Source organism: Bos javanicus, chromosome 12, assembly GCF_032452875.1.
Source record: "Bos javanicus breed banteng chromosome 12, ARS-OSU_banteng_1.0, whole genome shotgun sequence".
NCBI classification, from domain to species: Eukaryota; Metazoa; Chordata; class Mammalia; order Artiodactyla; family Bovidae; genus Bos; species Bos javanicus.
In genome coordinates, this window is record NC_083879.1 from 70,571,037 (window position 1) to 70,594,470 (window position 23,434).

Below are 23,434 nucleotides of genomic sequence, written 5' to 3' on the forward strand. Positions count from 1 at the left end.
GTTTTACATTATATATCACTAATTAAAATTGAGCTTTTAATTTTGATTTCTCTTGTTGATTTTTTAGTATGTGTTTTAAAAATCCTAATATCACCTAAATCTCTGTGTTTAATTTTAGCTTTTTTCTTATTTTGACAGTAAAGGCAGCTAGAATATTTTTAGTTTTTGGTGTAAGAATAGGCCTCATTTTTTTTCCTAAAACAGCCCATTTTCCCATTATGGTTTATTGAATAATAATTCTTCCCCATTATTGGAAATCAGTGGCCTAGTTTATGAACAGTGTCCCTCTGGGAACTGGACTGTCAAGTCTGCTGAGACTCTCCCTGGTGATGTCCCTGATGTCCCTGCAGCCTCTGGGTGAGCTCTGCGTTTCTCTCCACCCTTGTCCCAGAGCCCACAGCAGGCTGGGGGTTGAGTGCAGGACCTGTCCACAGGGATGAGGTGGAGCAGGGTCTTGGACCAGATGCACTTGACCCTTCAGGAAGTGGTTACATCCTTGCTCCCCTGACCCTGACCACGTCTCAGTTAGTGAACTGTCCCCTTGCGGGATTGAGTGCGGATGTGGAAACTGTCACTGGTGTTAAGACAGACCCTCCAGAGACTCTTGTCAGAGAAGCTGATGACATGAGGGGGATGTGAACTGGCTGAGTGCTGAGATGGTTTAGGGAAGTTGGTCCTGTAAGGCCCTTAGTAACTATCGATTGTGAATACATCGAAATGTTAAATTTCAAGCTAGGATTCTTTGCACCATTTTCTGAATACTACTTGTTATTCTTCATTAACAGTCAGAAATCCACATATTGGAGAAGGAGGCTGGGTGAGCTCTGCAGGGCTGTTTCTCTGGCCTTGACCTGTTCTCAATAACTGTTTAATTTGATGAGTTTTGATAATTTTATACAATATCAACAGCCTCAAGCAAGAAGTAGAACACCCCAAAGGTATATTCAAATTTACTGATATGTCCTATGGCAGAATAAACTTCCTAACAAATTTATCTCTTGTAGTTTATTCTTGATTTTTTTTTTTTTTTTGGTCTTTATAGTTCTGCATCTGATCAACCTGAGACATGTGTCCTTTCAGATGTGTCAAGTGGATCATTTGCCTTTGGAGTCTTCCATGGGTCCTGCAATCATGTTGATTCCCTTCCCTCTGTTGACCTGAACAAATAGAGTGTCAGATATTTCTCCAGCAAAAATGGACTTATTCAAAATCAGCAGAGAATTTCAGTTTGAGGTTTGCATTTGTGGAGAGCCAAGTTTAAGTCCCCAAAGTGCCAGGGCTAGAGAGCACTTTTATAGAGGAGAAGAGGAAGTTGGGAGGGCTCTTTCAGAGTCATGGCTTTTCAGTGGCTGAGCCCTTGCCAGGAAAGGAGAGGAGTCTTTCTTCTTCCTCTTGGGGGCTGCTATTGTTGTAACCTCATGTATCAAACTTTCAGAGGCTTTCTAATGGGGACCACATGGGATTACTGGAGCACTCTGTGGTGGTGATGACTGCTGTTTGTCTGGAGGGACTTTGTCCTGTTCAGAGCATCACTGACCCTCTCAGCATCCCAAGGAGGTGTCTCTCCAGGTCTTCTCCCCACTTTCCTGAGGCCAATACTGAGAGGTTTTGTGGCTGGTTCACGATCATATAACCAGGAAGTGGCAACGTCTAGCTCTAACACAGGAAGATTTCCAAATGAGGGACATCAGGTGCCATTTTTGTTTCTGATTAAATTTTTTAAAATTGTGGAAAATGCACACAACATAAAATTTACCGTCTTGACAATTTTAAAGCACGCAGTTCAGTATTGTTAAGTACATTCACATTATTGTGCAGCCAATTTCCAGAATTCTTTTCATCCTGTACTGCTGCTGCTGAGTTGCTTAAGTCATGTCTGACTCTGTGCGACCCCATAGATGGCAGCCCACCAGGCTCCATCGTCCCTGGGATTCTCTAGGCAAGAACACTGGAGTGGGTTACCATTTCCCTCTCCAATGCATGAAAGTGAAAAGTGAAGTCGCTCAGTCATGTCTGACTCTTCGTGACCCCATGGACTGCAGCCTACCACGCTCCTCCATCCATAGGATTTTCCAGGCAAGAGTACTGGAATGGGTTACCATTGCCTTCTCTGCATCTTGTACTAGTGTGCTATTAAAGCACTAACTGCCCACTTCCCTTATCCCCAGCCCATGGCAACCACAGGGCCACTTTGTTTCTCTTTGAATTTGACTACTCTGAGGACTTCATGTAAATCAAATCATAAAACCTTTCTCTTTTGTGATACACCATTTTACAATCCCACTGTCAGTGTGCAGATTTCCACATCCTTGCCAACACTATTTTTTCTTCTTTCTTTTTCCCATGGTAGCCCTCCTAATATGTGTGAGCTGATGTCTCATTGTGGTTTTCATTTGCATTTCCCTCATGATTAGTGATGCTGACCATCTTTTCCTCTTCAAGCAGAATTTTAAAGAGGGTCTTTTGTGGGCTTCCCTTGTAGCTCAGATGGTAAAAAATCTGTAATGCAGGAGAACCTGGTTCAGTCTCTGGGTCAGAAACATCCCCTGGAGAAGGGAATGGCTACCCACTCCAGTATTCTTGCCTGGAGAATTCTGTGGACAGACAACGGGGTCACGAAGACTCGGACACAACTGAGTGACTAATGCTTTCACTTTGGGGGCAGGATGCCATCATCTGGGTAAGTCCCAGTGCTAATTCCCTGAGCATTTTCTGTAGGGGACAAGTGTGAAATAAATCACCCAACATGTTTCAAACCTGCTTAGTGGTAAAGCTCCTAGATGTACACCATTGTTTTGGAAGGAAACTGAGACCTAGAGATGTTAAAGGTCATGGACCTGCTGAAGTGGAGTGGAGACGTGGAGCAGAGGACAGCTGAGGCCCTGGGTGCTCAGCACCACTGCTGGGACTAGAGTCCAGTCTTCTGACTCCTGGACCGGGATTCTTTAGGGGTGCCAAGTACCCAGATTAGCAAAATCTGAAGTTCAGTTTATCTTATTTCTTCTTTAATGAGTCATGGATATTCATACATTCAACAAATATTTCTTTTTTTTTAATTTAATTTTATTTTTAAACTTTACAATATTGTATTAGTTTTGCCAAATATCGAAATGAATCTGCCACAGGATAAAAAATGTGATATCTGTCGTTGCTGTTATTGCTCAGTTGTGTTGCTCAGTCATGTCTGACTCTTTGCGACCCCATGGACCAGCACACCAGACTTCCTTGTCCTTTACTCTCTCCCGGAGTTTGCCCAAACTCATGTCCATTGAGTGGGTGATGTTATCTAACCATGTCATCTTCTGCTGCCCTCTTCTCCTTTTGTCTTCAACCTTTCCCAGCATCCAGGTCTTTTCCAATTAGTCAGCTCTTTGCATCAGTTTGGCCAAAGTATTGGAGCTTCAGCATCAGGCCTTCCAATGAATATTCAAGGTTGATTTCCTTTAGGACTGACTGGTTTGATCTCTATCCATGGGTTATTATGGTCTGGCCTTGGAAATTTCCTTACCCTGGTAAAATTAGTAAAATGGTATTTACCTATGTGCTGTCTCTGCATATTATTATCATTTAAATAATGCATGATCTATCTGAATAGGTTTTTTGGTGGGATCATCTGTACCCTTATTGTTTTTTCTCTTTATAATAAATAATTGCAGAGGGATAAGTTGAGATTATGTAAATATCATCTTCTGCTTCAGACTTTCAGCCAGTTTTTAATTTCCATGGATGATTTTCTTGACTTGATTTTTCCTTTATTATTTTTATTTTTTTGAATTGTTAAACATGTTTATTGTGCAGATTTATAACTTTACAGGACATGCAGGATAAAAAAGTGTAAAATATCAGTAGGCATATAAAATTTCAGCAGTCTTTGGACCAGCACTTGATTTGCACAAGGGACTAATCATCTATCTAGAACAGACATGTCTTGGAATACATAGTTTATAGATTGAATCACAAAACAGTTTCCCAAGTGATTTTCCTCATGTAAAGATAAAAAATATCTTGCACTTAAAAATTATTCAGTATAGTACATTTTCAGTTATGTACATAGTTTAAAAGTAATTGATTACTCCTTTTATGTTTGGTTGCATTTGTTTGCAAGAGCTTTCCTTTCTCTCCTGTTTATGTAGCACTACTGATTCATGGATTCTTTCATTATTTACTGGGTTAAGCTTCATTGCCATTTGTTTGTTTTGATGCTCATAGTATTCCAGATTTGTCTAGCAAGAGCCATTCAAGCTTCTCTGTCCTTCTACACATCCTCATGATTCCTTGAGCGCTTCCTTATTTTATGGCACAAGATGTCTTAGACCTATCTTGGACTTTCCCTGCCTGTTGGTCTTGGCCTGTAGACAGTGAGACTTTTGCCAGGACTTCCTGGGGCTCTGCATACCAGGGCTCATACTAGTTATGAGCAGCCCCCACAGAAATTCTATTTTGCAGTCAGTGTTGTGGCTGGACTGGCCCTTGTGGTTCTTAGGATTGTGAGACACATCTCAGCAACAACCATCAGGAAAATCTGAAATGTCAAGGTGTATCATTCCCATGTCCTGGAGGGTACAAGGCACACCTGGCATGACACAGCGAGGTCCTGGGTGGAGAGAGAGAGAAAGCTCATGAGCAAGCTTGGACGAGGGGTTCCACCTTTTTGAGGTTGAGTGTGGGATGTCTAGGATTTTAAAGTTTCACTCTTTATTGTTGAATTTAAAAAATAAGAGAGGGAATTAAAGTGCAGGAAGGGAGAAGCAAATAGTCAGTGAGATGGTCTGTTATCAGGTCAACCAGAGCTTTCTGAAAGAGGGAACTTTATGGGTGGGGTGGCCTGGCTCTTTATCTGGTTGTGTAGCTGTCTCGTGTTCACCAGAGATGGATGTCTTTGACATGAATGTCTCCAAAGCTTCATGTCAGGCACTTATATTACAATAAAACAACAACGACAAAAAGAATTATCACATGCTGACACATACTGCCCCAATTTTGGAACCAGCCATTTCTTAGTTGGTTCCTTTTAGGGAAGAAGGTATTAAAAAGCCAAGGTCTGGGTGAAGGGGGTCAAAAGACACAAACTTCCATTATAAAATGAGTCAGTTATGGGGATGTAATGTGCAGTCTGGTGATTATAGTTAATCCTACGGTTCTGAATATTTGAAAGCTGGCCACCTCATGCGAAGAGTTGACTCATTGGAAAAGACTCTGATGCTGGGAGGGATTGGGGGCAGGAGGAAAAGGGGACAACAGAGGATGAGATGGCTAGATGGCATCACCGACTTGATGGACGTGAGTTTGAGTGAACTCTGGGAGATGGTGATGGACAGGGAAGCCTGGCATGCTGCGATTCATGGGGTTGCAAAGAGTCGGACATGACTGAGCAACTGGACTGAACTGAACTGAAGAGAACTTAACATTTCTTACAAGAAAAAAAAAAAATTGTGATTGTGTATGTTACCCCAAAGCCCAAGATCAGGGGGCTAGAATGCTACCAGTGTGTCACTGCTTCCAGGGCCTCTCAGAGTACAGAGTTAGGGACTGTGTGTATGTATGTGAGTGAGTGTGTAAACACATATCTAATTATTCCCCCTTGCCTCTATATATTTAAAATGTAGTTTTTTGTTTTTATTTAACAAAGCCCATAAATGTAGGATTCTAATTAGAGATGTGTAATTTTGATGTACAATTGAGCATCTGAGCAGAGCAGAGAGAATTTGCATATATGTCACTGTCCTTTTAATTTTTAGCAGGTGGCTAAACCCCTTGTTTAAAATTGGTCACGAACAGAAATTAAAACAAGATGACACGTACTCGGTGTTTCCGGAAGATCGCTCCCAGCGCCTTGGAGAAGAGCTGCAAGGGTGAGCACAGGCAGCAGGGAGGAAGGGAGTGAGAGTGAGAATTTCCACGTGGGGCTAAAGGTGTGTGTGTCGGGGCTTTGCTTCCTCTGGGTTCTCCTGAGCCTCCTCTCCTGACACTGAATGCTTACCCCCTCAGGCTGACCCAAGGCTCAGCCCACTTTGGAGGCTGGGGGAGCCCGTGTTCCCTGTGCATCTGTGGACGTGGAGGGAGCCTGCAGCCATGGCCCTGGAGGCTGAGCTCTGTCCCCGGAGGTGGGGTCCCTGGGGAAGGGAGTCTGCCCCCCTAAGCGGCTCATGACCTGTGAGTCCAGCAAAGTTTGGAAGGAACTTATTTCCAGAATTTGGACTTTTCCCCCTCAAAGCCTTTTATTCTGGTGCTTCAGGGTCTACACTGCTCCTCTTTCAGGAGCCCTGTGAGCAGATAGCCGGCATCTATTGCGCAGCCGCAGAGCACCCTGTAGTGCAGGCTCTTCTCCCACTCTTCCCTGCCCCCTTTCCCTTTGGTGGACACGCTATTATTTACTGTGCTCTGTTTCTCATCACAGGTACTGGGATCAAGAAGTTTTGAGAGCCAAGACATACAAACAGGAGCCTTGTTTAATGAAAGCAATCATAAAGTGTTACTGGAAATCCTGTCTAGTTTTGGGAATATTTACATTTCTTGAGGTAAAAATTTTTACATACTGTGCATTGCTTTTAAGTGTGTGCAGATCAGTACTGAGATGGATGTGATGGTGGGGAGAGAGAACAGTGGTTTGTCACAGGATAAATCTCATCATGATGTAGCTCAATGGTTGTGTTTATTTTTAGAATGGACTGATGCTTAAAGGAGTGAGCATCCAGGGGATTAGTACTAAGTTGGCCAAAAGTTCTTTCAGGTTTTCCCATAACTGCTTATGGGAAAGGATGGCACTGACAAGACAAGACGTTTTATACCATATTAGGACATTTTTAGTGCTCAGTACTTGATATAAACGCTGAAATGATCCTTGAGAAAAAGATCCTACAACCTCAAGAAATATGAGCCTCCTGGTTTGGAGAAAGTAACTTTGGATCAGAGCCCAGTAACATAAGGCATTTTACAGGTGCTCAAGCAAGTGATTGTTAACTTGCCTAGGTCACATCTGATAAATGATTTCCTAAAAAGGGGTCCTCGCTTCTTCTCTTCTTGTGGAACAGAACTCTGGGCCCTGCATCTGCGTGGGGAGCTGCCAGAGCTCCAAGAGCACGCCCTTCCCTGGGCTGCACCCTCCTCGTGGGCCAGGTCACCCAGGTCAGAGACCCCGTGTGGAGGAGCTCCAGCTTCACCATGAATTCATGCACCCTCCATGCTGGTTTCTGTCCTGGCTGTGGGGGTGGTTTACTGGTTGAAGGGAGAGTCTTGGTATCCTGGCTTTGGTGGAGGGTGGAGAAGGGGATGTGCAGGAGGAAACCAGAGACAGAAAGCCGTGAGGTCACTGACCTCCGTGACCCTGAAGATCCTGGATCAAGATTCCCCAGAGTACAGTCCACCTGGGGACACAGTGCCGGCAGCCTCTCTGTTCTGACGGAGCCTGCTGGAGGTCTGCTGCAGACCCCCCTGGGTGGCTCGTGCTCACCATGGTCCCTTAGCACTGCCTTAGGGACACAGGCGGCCTGTAAGTGTGTGAGGGCAGGAGGGATGGAAGATGCAGTTGCTGTGAAAGGGGTGTTTTAGGTGGAGAAGGTGTGAGCTGTCATCAGTCCATTGTGTTGAGGTGAGGTTATGGGCCAGGTGGTTTACAGGTGGGCGGCGTGGCTCTTGTTTAAAGTCTCTTGTTTAAAGTGCTGTGCTGAAGGGCACTGCGGGCAATGGGCAGCTGGGCAGGTGAAGTACATCCCATACAACTGGAAAGACAGAGGATCTGTCAGCTCCCAGGTGACTGGGTGGTCCTGGGAGACTGAGTTCTCGTTGATAACAAAGATGTGTTGACCACTGTGCCAGAGGGTGGGGACAGGTATATGGGGCAAAGTGCTACCTTAGAGAGGGCTCTGACTGCCGAGGTACTGCAGTGCCTTGTGAAGGGTGGGGTGGAGTGTTGATTTCACAGTTGTCCAGCCCCAGGAACACTTCCTGCTGGGGATCCAGGAAGGCCAGGCCTGGGGGCTACATAAAGTGTAACTGGTAGAGCCCCAGCCCCTCTTTCAGGAGGCTGGTTGTTGGGCGGTCATGGCAGAGAAGTGGGGAGTCGAGGACCTGGTAAATGGGGGGGCTCATCTCAATAGTAGTGCTGTAAGTACTAGTGGCAGTAACAAGGGATCATACTGAGTAGTACTGGTGGTGGCAGCCACAGTACTATTAGTGGTGCAGCAATAGCGATAGCAAGTGCTCGAAATAAGTTATGTATCAGGAACTGCTATGAGCACTTTATGCATAATAACATTTTTATTCCTTTGGCTAACTCAGCGAAGTTGTGAGTTTCCTATTACCCCCGTTGTAGAGGAAAGGACTCTGAATCCAAGTAATTACATAGGTTGCCTGTGGTTACAAGGAGCTTAAAGGACAAAGTGCGCTTCCATTTCAGGCACTCTGACTTACAAGCCTGATCATCTCAATGGCTTGTCCAGGGTCACGAAGGCTTGTCTTTAGAGCTTTGTCTTCAGGGTCTCAGACACATGCATCCTGAACTTTGTTTAAGGATAATAAATAGGACACTAAGAACTTTTTGAAGCAGAAAGTCAGATTTGGGATCATAATTGTGGGTAGATTTCAGGTGACCATGTCCCCTGGGTGCCAGATTTGACTAGGATGTTGATGCCAGCAGCAACATCATGCTGTGGTCAGATGGACCAGGAGTGTCTTAAGAAGCCAGCTTCCCCTCATTACTATCCCTAAGTGGTGATAATTTTAGATAGTGGAAGATCTAAACTCAGCTCTGGATTCTCTAAAACATGAACACATTTACTTTGTGACCTCCTGCCCTCTTTTAATTTCTCTAGTGCAAAGACGAGTTATGGGTTACCCGTGGTTCCCAGACAGTGCTGTGACCAACCACAGCACAGGCACTCCTGGCAGCACAGGTGGTGCCAGTCCAGGGTGAGGATTCTGGGGTTAGGATTTAAGTGTGAAACCTCTGTCTTGTGAGAATTGAGGAGTGATCATAATGCTTGGGGAAGCCAGTACCAGGCTAATGTTCAACCTGGAGCACGTGCAGGTCACCCCTGATTAGAACAGAACAGCCAGCGAGTTCTCACCACCCTGGCCCCTGTGAGCACCCCCATGGGGACTTTGGGTGAGGAGAACAGGTCTCTGCCTGCCCGGGCCCCTCAGGGTGGAGAGGAGGGGCCTGAAGACTCTTCCTGGACCAGAGACACAGAGACCACTCCCCAGGTCATCAGGGCTTCTCTCTGAGAGGTGAGGTCCCCACCTGTTGGTGTGTAAGTGGGGTGACCTCAGAGAACCAGAGAGGGTACACCCAGTCTCTTCCCCTGAGAGGTGCGGAGTGAAGAGGGTTTATATCTGCTTCCCGGGAACCTTGGAAATGGCTGGCCTTGTCTAATTACTGACCTTTTTCCAAGGCCACTTTTGCTGGTTGTCTCTGCTTTAGGTGGAGAATGTAGGAAGCACATATTTGTGTAAATCTTCACATTGGAGCTCAACTGATGAGCAGGAAGCAAGCAGAATCCTCTGTGTCCCAAAGTGGGCTTTGTGTCTGGACTTGGGGCTTTGTGCCTTGACTCACTTCTAGAGAGCTGAGTGGTCTTTGCATTTATTTCCCAACCCTTTCTTCCTTGTATCCCTTGCTTCTGCTCCACCCAGGAGGCTGATGAGTGGCTGCTGGTGGCAGAGATATGTGGGCTCAGAGCAACCACTGAGGACTACACAGCAAGGGAGAGGAGGAGGGGGCACTGAGCCAAGCAGACAGGAACCTGCAGAGCAGACCTGCCCTGCTGATTCTTGACAGCTTAGCATGAGCCATCAGATGTCAGTAATATCCACAGTGACGACCTTGAGACATATATGAGGGTGATGCTTTTCAATTCATTTTTTTTTAAATCTGTATTTTTATTATCTCATTTAAAAAAAGTTTTAAAAATTGAAGTATGATTGACTTACAATATTATATTAGTTTCAAGTGTATAGTGTAGTGACTCAGTGTTTTTGTACATTATTAAATGATCACCCTGATCAGTCTAGTTATCCTCTGTCACCATACAAATTTTTCCAGTGTTATTGACTGTATTCCCTATGTTGTACATTACATTCCCACGACTTATTTCTTTTATAACTGGTTTGTGTCTCTTAATCTCCCTCACCTATTTCACTCATCCTCCAATCCCCCTCAATCCATTTTCTTTAAAAAATCAAGGAAATAGATGACTCCTTTTTTAAAAGATTACTTTCATAATGAGGAAAAAATCAAAACCCTGCTTAGAAGTGAAACTTTTAATTACTTTCCAGAAAAGTTGACTTTTAGAAGTGACTTTTCTCAAGAGATCTCATTCAGCCATAATGGCCTATAAACAGCAATGAGTTTTCTAAGCCCTTTGTGAAACCAGCCTCTGCCATTAAGGATAGAATGCGTCTCTTCCCAAGACTCCTGTCTTTTGTGCATACTATAGAAATCTTTGCTAATTTTTTGCTTTCTGATGTGACAAAATGTTTCTAGTTTATCTTTACACAAAAAAAGCTGCTCACCCTTAAGTACAAATTTGCCCCAGCCCTGGAATCTCCATTTCTCTAAGCAGCCATGGTTCCTTCTAGTGGGAAATGGTATTTAGAGACTGTGGTCTGGGGGGTGCTCCTTGCTGTTGAGTTGTCTATTTTCCCTCAGCTTTGTCATTGGACAAAGCTAGTATACATTTTTTGTAGTAAACAAACCTTGAGTTTATATGGGTATTTTCAATCTAAATCAGATTCCGGACAGTAATGTTTTTACTTTATCTTTTAACTCTTAGATTGGTATCTGTTTTCTTTCATCATCTGTTCTCTTTTCTGTCATGCCTAATCCCAGTTCTCAATGATATCAACATAATTACTCATTTAAAAATCTTATAGTATCAACACTATTAACCCTAATGTGACTTTTGGAAGCTTTTTGTATTTTTTTGCTGTTCATATTGTCCTTAGGCATATCACACAGGGAATGTGTTTTCAAATTATTTTTTTACAACTACTTTTAATAATTCTCTTTTGTGTAACTCAGCCTACTGGATGGATATAACTTTTGTTTCATTTTACTCTGAAATTTTCGGAATTGCTTTTGAAAACTTTATTGTTTTATAATTATAATTCTGTATAATGTTTTCTTTGGGCTTCCCTGGTGGCTCAGAGGTTAAAGCGTCTGCCTGCAATGTGGGAGACCTGAGTTCGATCCCTGGATTGGGAAGATCCCCTGGAGAAGGAAATGACAACCTACTCCAGTATTCTTTTCTGGAGAATCCCATGGACGGAGGAGCCTGGAGGGCTATAATCCATGGGGCTGCAAAGAGTCGGACATGACTAAGTGACTAACATTTTCACTTCTTTAATTATTTACTCATCAAACATGACGTAAGGCCTCTACTTAATTTGAAGGATGAATAAGCCTTAATTTCTGCCCTGGAAAGGCCACAGCCTGTCCAAAAGGTAAATGTACAAGCAGTTATTAGAAGTGTGGTAGGTACCATAATATAGGCTCTTCTGGGGAGATAGGGGCTGAATTTTGGGACAGAGAGAGTTTGGGGAATCCCTGAGCTCATCTGTGTTGTGGACAAAATCAACATCATCCGTCAGTGGTGCTGGTCAGGTTCTCCCTGGATGTCCCTGAGGCTGGCCCTGTGCTGCCCCAGAACAGCGTCATCTGGGGTGGAAGCTTGGATATCTGCTTCAGCAGGTGTAAAACTCACTGAGATAATTTCTGTTTAGATTCCTGTCTGTTCCTTCAGAGCAGATTGTTTCTACACTGTGTCCTTACTGGTTTTATTGTATGCAGTCCTAAGAAGGCTTGTCTTTCTCTTTATTGGTGAGGATGTTCTTCACTATCTGTGGGTGGGGCCACTGCAGGCTGTCGCAGTGACCGCCCTGCTCTGGATGGAAATAGGAATGTCATATCTTCCTGCGATGGCGGTTCTCATCATTCTTCTGCTTTTGCAAAGCTGCTTCAGGATGTTGTTTTCATCACTCCGGTAAGAGAAACACTGGTTTAAAAAATAGGTGATAAGTGCTTAGTAACATGCAGCATCTGCTCCATGCTTCTGTTCAAAAACAAAACCAGTGCCTTCTCTGGTCTCTTCTTTGAGTGCATTGTAGACCCTTCAGGCTTTGCAGGTGGAGGCTCCAGCCTTAAGCTGAAGGCTGATCTTGAAGAGGGAAAGGAGATGGCACTCACTGGCTCCTCCCACTACCATAGCTGAATAAGTGGAGTGTCCTTGAGCAGAATGTACCTACATTGATGTTTTGTAAACTTTATTAAATAGTAATAATCCTATAGGCTCAAATTTAGCTTCATGTATTTTTGTTATTCTTATGCTAGAGCAATTTTCAGGTTTCTATTTTCATGTCTTGTTTTTAATTCAGTGTTTCCATTAACTTATAAGTGCCTCAAGGACAAGTCAATCTTAATTAACTATGTCTTAGTAAAGCCCCACAGTCCCAGCAGAATATGTGATAGAACAGTCACTGGTGATGAAGGACATAATGGTGAAGAGATAAACCTGAAGCAGGTCCCAGAGGGTTGGAGGTGGGTCATTTGTCCAGGCTGTCAGATGGTGGAGGTGTTGTGCTCTTTGAAGTTTTTTTTTTTTTTCCTTGAGATTTCTCTTCTGTTTTTTTTTTTGTTGTTGTTGTTGTTGTTTATGACTTTATATGTGATATTTTTGTCTATTTGCAATTTCTTTCCTGTCTGCTGTGAAGAGATGTTCCTCATCCTTCGAGGCCCTGTTCCAGTGCTACCAGGTCTCTGAATTTCTTCTTGTTCTGCTTTCCTGGTAGAATTAACAGTCCCATCTTTTCTGCTTCCCAGAACTTCTTTCCTATTTTATCACAGCACAGACACTGTCTTCCCCTTAGATTCAGTGTCTTTCTGCCTTCTCTGCCCAGCTGCGACCTCCTTGGGCAGAGAGTTTATACCTGAATTACTTTGGGTCTTCCTCAGCCAGTACTGCGAGTTCCCAAGTTACTCCTTGAATTAGGCTGAATGGTTGACTTCTAGAAGTCTTTTTCTTCATTTTCACTTTGAGAAGGACCTGCCTGTGATGTCAGCACAGAAGAGCTGTAGGGAATCATCAATCCCTGGTCCCTCCCTTTGCCCCCTCCTGCTGCTGCTGCTGCTGGAAAGTTGGGCTGTGGTCATTAAGTCTCATCTCTCACGTCTATCCCCTCAGGAGTAAGACCACAGCTCTCACAGATGACAGTATCAGGACCATGAGTGAAGTTATAACTGGCATCAGAACAGTAAAAATGTATGCTTGGGAACAGTCATTTATAGACCTTATTACCAGATTGAGAAGGTACGTTTTTATACATATCACACCATATTTTTGTACTTTCCCCCCTATTTTTATTGACTGAAATTAGAAGTCTTACCAAGTTTTCAAATGAAGATGAACTTAAATACTATGAACTCCACGCCTCACATGTGGCAGGAGGGTTAAGTGGAAGACGGGATATGTCATTTTAACCTACTGTTCCATTTACTATCTTCTTAAAGGAAAAATTATATATGCTTCTGAAGACATACAGATAGCCAATAAACACAGGAAAAAATTCTCAACATCACTCTTTCTTAGAGAAATACAAATCAAGACTACAATGAAGTATCACCTCACACTGGTAGGCATGGCCATCAACAAAAAGTCTACAAACAGTACCCTCCTGCTCTGTGGTAGGAGTGCAAATTGGCACAGCTATTATGGAAAAGATGCTGGAGATTCCTTACAAAACTAGGAATAAATCTGCCATATGACCCAGACATCCCTCTACTGGACATATGCCCTGAGAAAGCCAGAATTCAAAAAGACACATGTCCCTCAATGCTCATTGCAGCACTGTTTACAATAGCTAGGACATATGCTTCCATAGGGGCCATGGTGCCTGCCTCTGTCTAATGTCTTGGTGCCTCACAATTTTGGGGTGTTTTATTCTCTTCCCCCACAAGTTCATGAGCTCCTGAAGGGGACAGACTGTGTTTTTCTGTCATCAGTAGGGACCTGGCCCAGGACTTGTGGTTATGAATGCTTGTTGAAAGAATGTTCAAACCCAGTTCAGTTGACCAACAGTGTTTAAAAGGGTGACATGAAGCCTCTGTTTAGTTGGAAGAGTGAAGTGGTGATGAAGTGTGCGTCCTGATGTTGGGACGGAGCCCCAGGCGTGCACTGTGTAGTGTCTCCATGTGAGGACTTGAATTCGTGCCTTGGATGTCGATGCTTCTTTTAAAACCTCTTTCCTACTCTTTTTTTCAGGGAGGAAATTTCCAAGATTCTGAGAATTTCCTACCTTAGGGGCATGAATTTGACATCATTTTTTGGTGTCAGCAAAATTATAATTTTTGTCACCATCATCACCAATGAGCTCCTTGACAGCCTGATCACAGCCAGCCAAGTGTTTGTGGTGGTGATGCTGTTTGAGGCTCTGAGGTTTTCGAGCACCCTGTACTTCCCCATGGCCATTGAGAAGGTGTCAGAGGCCGTCGTCAGCATCCGAAGTATCAAGGTTTGGGGACAAATAATTGCTTCAGTTGTAGGTGGATTTTTTGTAAAATGCTCTTTTGTTTGGTATCACTGTGTTCCAATTAGGAGATATTTAACTCTCTCAGTGCCAAATCTGGCAGTCTTCCCAGAATGTTGTAGGTGCCCACTTCTATTCATAGGTAGAGTGTGTTACAGATACCGTAAGAGTGGTTTTCATGTAGGGGCAGTAGTATATATAAGTAGCAGTAGCACAGGGCTCTTGTGTAGTGATGCCTGCAGAGTGATTAAAATGTCTAAGAGCAGGAGAAGCAAACAGAGTGCATCTCCTGTGCTAACCCCAGTGACCAGGCAGTGACTGTGCACAGTCCTGGGGTATAAGATTCCTCTCTGGGCCAGGAGGGGAGAAACTTGCTGAGAGCTCCCTGCTGCTTGGACAGGAAGACTGGCCTCAGATTCACTTAATTGTCTGTGTTCAAAGATGAGTTCTTTCCTCCACAGATGTTTTGCTTGTTGATGTCTGAGCCACCTTTTGCATCTGCCTTTTCATCCCTGTCCCCTCTTTATTTACTGCTTAATCCTCTCTTTCTAGCTGCCCTCTTCTTTTAACATTTATAATTCACACCATTATGTGAATTAAGAAGTTCCAGATACAAGATGGATTTAGAAAAGGCAGAGGAACCAGAGATCAAATTTCCAGCATCCACTGGATCATAGAAAAACAAGAGAATTCCAGAAAAACATCTGCTACTGTTTCACTGACTACTCTAAAACCTTTGACTGTGTGGATTACAACAAACTGTGGAAAATCATGAAAGAGATGGGAATATCAAACCACCTTACCTGTCTCCTGTCAAACTTGTATGCAAGTCAAGAGGCAACAGTTAGAACTGGTCATCGAATAACGGACTGGTTCCAAATTGCGAAAGGAGTACATGAAGGCTGTATAGTGTAACCTTGCTTTTTTAACTTATATGCAGAGTACATCATGAGAAATGCTGGGCTGGATGAAGCTCAAGCTGGAATCAAGATTGCTGGGACAGATATCAATAAATTCAGACATGCAGATGACACCACCCTTATGGCAGAAGGTCAAGAGGAACTAAAGAGCCTCTTGATGAAGGTGAAAGAGGAGAGTGAAAAAGCTGACTTAAACCTCAGCATTCAGAAAACTACAATCATGGCATCTCATCCCATTACTTCATGGCAATAGATGGGGAAACAATGGAAACAGAAATAGACTTTATTTTCTTGGGCTCCAAAATCACTGCAGGTGCTGATTGCAGCCATGAAATTCAAAGACCCTTGCTCCTTCAAAGAAAAGCTATGACAATCCTAGACAGTGTATTAAAAAGCAGAGACATTACTTTGCCAACAATGTTCCCTGTAGTCAAAGCTATGGTTTTTCCACTAGTCATGTATGGATGTGAGTGTTGGACCATAAAGAAGGCTGAGAATGGAAGATTTGATGCTTTTGAACTGTGGTGTTGGAGAAGACTCTTGAGAGCCCCTTGGACTGCAAGGAGATCAAACCAGCCAATCCTAAAGGAAATCAACCCTGAGTATTCATTGGAAGGTCTGATGCTGAAGCTCCAATACTTTGGCCACCTAATGCCAAGAGCCAACTCATTGGAAAAGACCCTGATGCTGGGGAAGATTGAGGGCAAGAGGAGAAGGGGACGAAAGAGGATGAGATGCTTGGATAGCATCGCTGACTCAATGGATATGAGTCTGAGCAAACTCTTGGAGATAGTGATGGACAGGGGATCCTGGAGTGCTGCAATCCATGGGATTGCAAAGAGTCAGACATGACTTAGTGACTGAGCAACAACAAATACACTATATTTTAAGATTATATTGATATATACCATAAGATGTAATAATAGTAATTATGTAATAATAGTAATTATGTAATATTTTGTTCTATACATTATTTAATATGTTCTGAGTGAAAGTGAAAGTTGGTCAGTTGTGTCCGACTGTTTGCAACCCTATGGACTATACAGTCCGTGGAATTCTCCAGGCCAGAATACTGGACTGGGCAGCCTTTCCCTTCTCCAGGGCATCTTCCCAACCCAGGGATCGAACCCAGGTCTCCTGCATTGAAGGTGGATTCTTTACCAGCTGAGACATAAGGGAAGCCCAAGAATACTGGAGTGGGTAGACTAACCCTTCTCCAGCGGATCTTCCTGACCCAGGAATCGAACCAGTGTCTCATGTATTGCATAATATGTTCTGATGTGAACTAATACTTTTTAGCAAAACAGTATTTAGACTGTTCAAAGTTTGCAAATCCCAGGAAAGCAATTGTTTTTGTTTGTGCTTTCTTCCTGCAGTTTAACAATCTGTTTTTTCCCTCGTTTCTGTAGAATTTTTTATTACTTGATGAAATACCACAGGTCAGCACTCAGCTGCCATCAGAGGGTGAAGTGATGGTGGACATGCAAGATTTCACTGCTTTTTGGGATGAGGTAACAGATCTTCCATTCCAAGATCATGACTGCTAACAGACAACTTTGACTACGATTTATTGGAGAATTTTTAGATTTTACCCACGGTGTAAAATGTGACTTGCTCATTTACTAAAAGTATGTTGCAAAAATTTTCAAAATAGGGACTAATGTTTGTATCTAATGGAGATAAATTATAAAATCAGCCTAAGATGTTTGATATGTTGTGCTCGCTCTCATTTTCAATAGAACTTTCAAAGTATTATCATATTTTGATCTCAAAGTCCATACAATTGTAATGTTAGCATTTACAGAATTGGACAAACAAAATGCTGCAATGTGATATGGGTTATCTGAAAAATACACAACTAGTTTTTAAAGAGGCTTTGGGGAATCAGCGTATATTTTTTGCCTTGATTTTCAGACCAGTTCATTATACACAGAGTGAGGCCATGATCTGGATCTTTGCTGTGGGGTAGAGTGGGTGCTCCCCCATCCTGAGCTTCTGGATGGTTCTGAATACTTTGGTGGCATTCAGGGTAGGAGGAGACAGCAGGTGATCATAGTGGGCACCAGTGATTCCTAGTTAAAGGATTGCGCTGTGTGGAAGCTGACTAGGAGAGCTGGTGATTTCCAACACTTGGTTTATTTGTTAGGTTCAGTCAAACAGAAAAAACAACAGGGTCTGGTCTCAAGAAGTTGTCAGTATCACACGCCCAGTGCAGCCCCTTTACCAACTGAAATGCCCTGCTGCTCCCCAGTTCCGTGGTCTTCTGTGCTCACCCTCCTGTATCAGTGAGGATTGGTTAGGAAAACAGAACCCCACCGCGGGAGAGGGAGTTCCATGCAGGGAATTAGTTACGCAGTTGATAAAAGAGGGAGAAAAAAGCAGTAAAGGCAAAATGGTGGTGCGCGAGACAACCCAGAGGTTATCAAAGGCAGGAAGCTGCTGCCATCCCCAGGGCTGGAGGGACTCAGGGAGGCGGCGCCTCCACCAGAGGGTCCACCCTCCAGAGCAGAGCCCAGGAGCCAGGCTGTCAGAGTGGGGACCACAGAGCACGTGTCCTGACTGTAGACTTGTCCTGTATTTTGTCCCTGTGACTCTGTGGTGCTCCCTGCATCCTGTTCACCTGCTTCTGACTCAGCAGCTGCCATCCCCACCGACAACCAGTGGTTTGTTCCCTCATACATGAAACCACATCCCTGTACCTTCTGTCCATGGAAACTCACATAAGGTGTCTGATCTAACCTGAGAGCTTCTGTTACCTTAATACGGTGGATTTACCTTCTGGTTGGTGTTTCTCGTCATAATGCTCTTGAAGCATTTATAGAAAGCACCACTAAAATTCCATTATAGAGAACATTTCATGTGAATGCTAACACATACTTTGTTTGAACTTATTAGTGGAATTCTTATGTTCACAGCAAACATGTAGATTTATTTTAAATCAGTTCAGTATATATTCTGCAGTTATTAACTGAAATAAAAATATCTGTATGCAGCAGTCTGCCTGTGCGGCAAATGCCTGTAATGTAGAATAAGGGATTTTAGTTGTACTATAGTCCATGTGAATAAATCAGATGAAAAATCTGAAAAGGTTTCTATATAGCTTCTAGAGTTAAAAAAACAAAACAAAACAAAACACATTATTACTAACTCAAGATACTAAACTCCTGAAGGAAGAGGGGAAAAGGCTGTGAGTTCTGTTGTAAGTCTCTTGTAAAATCTAAAGGCATATTATGATTCTGTTAGAGCAGAATTCAAAATTACAGAGATGAGAGGCTTCATCAGCTATGTTTTCACAAAAATAGATACAATGTTAACATTATTGTGTGTCAAGGTTTCCTTGGAGAAGGAAATGGCAACCGCCTCCAGTATTCTTGCCTGGAGAATCCCATGGATAGAAGAGCCTGGTGGGCTACAGTCCAAAGGGTTGCAGAGTCGGACATGACTGAAGTGACTTAGCAAAGCAAAGCAAAGGTATTCCTATCTAGGTAAATGATGATTATGGTATTGCAGCTAATTTTTACCACTTTCAGGGAATGGAAATTCTAAATATTTTCAACTGAATCTAGTCTAATAGCACTCACTAGAAACTAACAGTCATGGCACCATAATATTTTTCATGCGGTACCAGACTGTCACTACTGAGGGAGACACAAAAATGTGAGGTAAGCATATCTTTTCCCAGAAACCTTTGAAGCCAGAGATATTAAACAATTAAGGCACTTGAAAACATTAGGGATATGTATAAACTTGTGAGTAAGACAAACTATAGCTGTACCAGCAAGCAATGAAGAAATAGTAAATCTTCATTTTATGAACCTTTAATTATCTAAATGTAAGGAATTTTGGCTCAAGAAATGGTCAAGAGCAACTTGTCATATCTTACTATATAATATTGAAAACCAAGTGCTAAATTTAGCCATTGTAGGGTAAGGAAACTAAAACAAAAAAGCCTTAACGACCTGGAGCCTTAGTGAGCAAAAGCTCATTTTAAACTGACTTAAACCCCTGAACTAATTCTGTGTGTCAAAGGCAGGGAAGAAGGATCCCTCTAAACCTGAAAAAACTAGTGATTCATAGGGAAACTAAAGAGATGAAAGTATGCATGCTTACCATACCACAGGAACTGAAACTAAGAAGAAAAAGATGGGTGAGAAGAAATAAAAAGTATGATCTATTTACCTAGGGCAATCATCATTATAAATTGACAGTAATCTGATCAACTAAGATTTTTTCTGAAATTATACTGCTCACATTTTCTGTGTCAAAACTTAAAATGATTGTTTCATTAAAGAGTTAGTAAATGATTCTAAAACAACTTCTTTCTTACCTCATAAAAGTTACATTTTAAGAAAGCTCAGTGGAAATCTTAAGGTACAACAGTTAGGATACTTTTTTGAAGTACAAAGGAAAATATAATTAAATCAACTTTATACTTTTTAACAGCCATAATAAAAATTTAGGGTGGTTCAATAGCTGAAGGCTTTTGACTTCCTATAAATTGTTTAAGTTACTCGGACTTGAAATAAAGTAGGTAAGTTTTCAGTTAAATACTAACAGTGTAGTATCTTAGAGCAGATTTTTTATTGCCCACATCAACAGTTACATCCTCAGACCAACTTCTCCCTTCTTTAATGTGAAATAGCAAATCACCAGCATTTTAGGTTAAGTCTAGACTTTAAGGTATTATTCTTTAATTTCTAAGTGATACAAAGTGCTTTATAAGTATGAACAATAATGTGTTATACTTTACTATTTTTTTGTCCTTTCCATTCATTTTTTAAAATCTGGAACATGGCATCTTTTTTTCCATGTAGAAAAAACTGTTATCAAGCACAAAATTTTACTCTAAGGATACTAAATTTTTAAATTTATTCCACTTTTTAAATGATAGCCCAAAATCCACCTGATTGATGCTCATTTAGCACCTTCTTCTCAATTCTGGTCACTAAAGTACATCCTGAGTTCGATTAAAAATAATGCATCTTTCAGGCTTTAAAATGACTACTTTTTAAAAAATTTTAATTGGAGGCTAATTACTTTACAATATTGGGCTTTCGTGGTGGCTCCATGGTAAAGAATCTGCCTGCAGTGCAGGAGATCCAGGTTCGGTTCCTAGGTTGGGAAAATCCCCTGGAAAAGGGAATGGCAACCCACTCTAGTGATCTTGCCTAGGGACTGCTAAGTGACTTTCACTGCACCTGCAAAAGGGTCATGAGGCTGTCTGCACAGGACAGTGTTTTCCATCACTTACAGAGTTACATTTGGCATGTAAAGAAGAGAGAATCTAATCCCACAGCAGCAGGCATTTAAGGTATAAGAAGAAGCCACAAATATTCATGCAGAGTACTTTAAATATTCCCCTTGAGCAAAATGATTTAACTGATTTTTCTTCAAGAGCAATGCTCCTATATGCATCCCTTGAAAAATTAAAGATCCCAGAATAGCATGTTCCATGTGGGACACATTGAAAGACGATATTTTGGTTTCAGTGAGTTACACTCCAGCCCTTGTTCATTTAGCAGATCCATTTTCAGAGGGTGGGGTTGGTGTTAGTCACTCAGTCGGGTCCAACTCTTTGTGACCCCAAGGATTGTAGCCCTCCAGGCTTCTCTGTCCATGGAATTCTCCAGGTAAGAATACTGGAATGGTTGTCATTCTCTTCTCCAGAGGATCTTCCCTACCCAGGGATCAAACCTGGGTCTTGCACATTGCAGGCAGATTCTTTACCATCTGAGTCACCAAGGAAGCCCATAGAGTGTGGTAATTTTGTTTTTAGATTTGTAAATCTATAGAGAAAGAAAATTACAGCCTACACACCCAAGAAAGGACAGTTCCTCCAAAGAACCTGGCTGCATCAGAGGCAGACTTTAGCGTGGATTGTGAGCTCAGAGTTAGTGCTTTTAGTTACACATGATGTGGCAGCTGTGGTGGGAGCTGTGGAGGGGAAGGCAGAGTTGTGGTGTTAGCTCTCGAATTGGTTGGCAATGGTGTGACAGCGGGCACAGAAAGAATTCTGTGTTTACCAACTGGCAGTGACTAACTCTGAATTATGTAAACAGTAGCATTTACCTTTCATTCAGTCCAAAAGCAGGTAGTATTAATAGCCTTAGCATCAAAACAGGAAACACAGCTGTTATGGTTTCCCAGATTTCTGGTGCTGGAGAAGTGTCCCTGAGGAGTGGCAGTACTGGGGCTATCGTGGTGCTTAGTAAAACTGGACTGTAGTCACATCAGGAACCGGGGAGGTGCCCTGAGCCGGTCATCACACAGAGCGTGGCTAGGCAGCCCGCGGCCCAGAACAGCAGGTGGGAGAGCCCAACAACGCGTCCTCCGTGCAGGTGTTCAAGTGGACCTGGGCGCCCAACGCTTCGTCTGTCCTTCCGTCCCCTGCGTCCTCACCACCCCCCCACCAGTGTGTGCGGGTGTCCATTGAATTGCTTTTGGGCCAAACTATGCATGACAGAAAGTGAAGAGGGACTAAAAAGCCTCTTGATGAAAGTGAAAGTGGAGAGTGAAAAAGTTGGCTTAAAGCTCAACATTCAGAAAACTAAGATCATGGCATCTGGTCCCATCACTTCATGGGAAATAGATGGGGAAACAGTGGAAACAGTGTCAGACTTATTTATTTATTTATTTATTTTTGGCTCCAAAATCACTGCAGATGGTGACTGCAACCGTGAAATGAAAAGACGCTTACTCCTTGGAAGAAAAGTTTTGACCAACCTAGATGGCATACTGAAAAGCAGAGACGTGACTTTACCAACAAAGGTCTGTCTAGTCAAGGCTATGGTTTTTCCAGTGGGCATGTATGGATGTGAGAGTTGGACTGTGAAGAAATCTGAGTGCCGAAGAATTGATGCTTTTGAAGTGCAGTGTTGGAGAAGACTCTTGAGAGTCCCTTGGACTGCAAGGAGATCCAACCAGTGCATTCTGAAGGAGATCAGCCCCAGGATTTCTTTGGACGGAATGATGCTAAAACTGAAACTCCAGTACTTTGGCCACCTCATGAGAAGAGTTGACTCATTGGAAAAGACTCTGATGCTGGGAGGGATTGGAGGCAGGCGGAGAAGAGGATGACAGAGGATGAGACGGCTGAATGGCATCACTGACTTGATGGACGTGAGTCTCCGGGAGTTGGTGATGGACGGGGAGGCCTGGTGTGCTGCGATTCATGGGGTCGCAAAGAGTCAGACACGACTGAGTGACTGAACTGAACTGAACTGATGTAGCATTTTAAAATGAACTATCTTGTTCTTTCAAGAGCTTAATAACATGGTCACCGACTTCTGTGTAAATTGCACTGTAGTTCAGAATACCCTGTTCTGTTGTCCTGGCCTTGCCTATGGGAGGACTGTGCCCCTTGCTGGGGTCATTAGTCATTAGGGCTGTCAGGTTAGGTCATGGGTGAGGGAGCCTTTGGAGGGGAAGGGGAACACATTGGGGTTTTGGACAGAAGCTGAGTCTGATTGAAGCCCCTGCTGAGCTGGGAGGCAGGAGACAGATGTGAGCTCTGTATCATGCTCTCCTAGACAGCCAGGTGGACAGGTGGAGAAGGTCTCAGGGACCCAGGTCTCATTCATGAAATGATGAGACTTGGTATCGATCTTTAAGTTTTAAAATAAATGCTTCCAAGGCCTTCTCTGGTGGTCCAGTGATTAAGAATCCACCTTTCGGTATGGGGGCCTCTGGTTCCATCCCTGGTTGAGGAATTAAGATCTCAAGCTATGAGAGATCACATGAGAGATAGCTAAGATCACATGCTATGGAGCAACTAAGCCCACATATCCCAACAAAGACACAGAGAAGCAGCAAAAAAAAAAAAAAAAAAGAAACAAACGTCTTGTGGGAGCCTCCAGATTTCACAGGGCAGGGTTTTGAACCTTGTCTGCACAGAGTAGTGGCTTAGATTATGATCCTTGTTAGTAAGTGTTCTCTGAGCCTGGATAACCAGTGCGGGAGGGACCCAGCAGCATGAGCTGTCGAGTGCTGCCACCTTC

At 43.0% G+C, this 23,434-nt stretch overlaps 1 pseudogene; it reads left to right on the plus strand.

The window, feature by feature from the left end:
- The first annotated feature begins 5,791 nt into the window (after positions 1-5,791).
- The window catches only part of LOC133258038 (ATP-binding cassette sub-family C member 4-like), a 32,250-nt pseudogene continuing 14,607 nt past the window's right edge, over positions 5,792-23,434 (plus strand).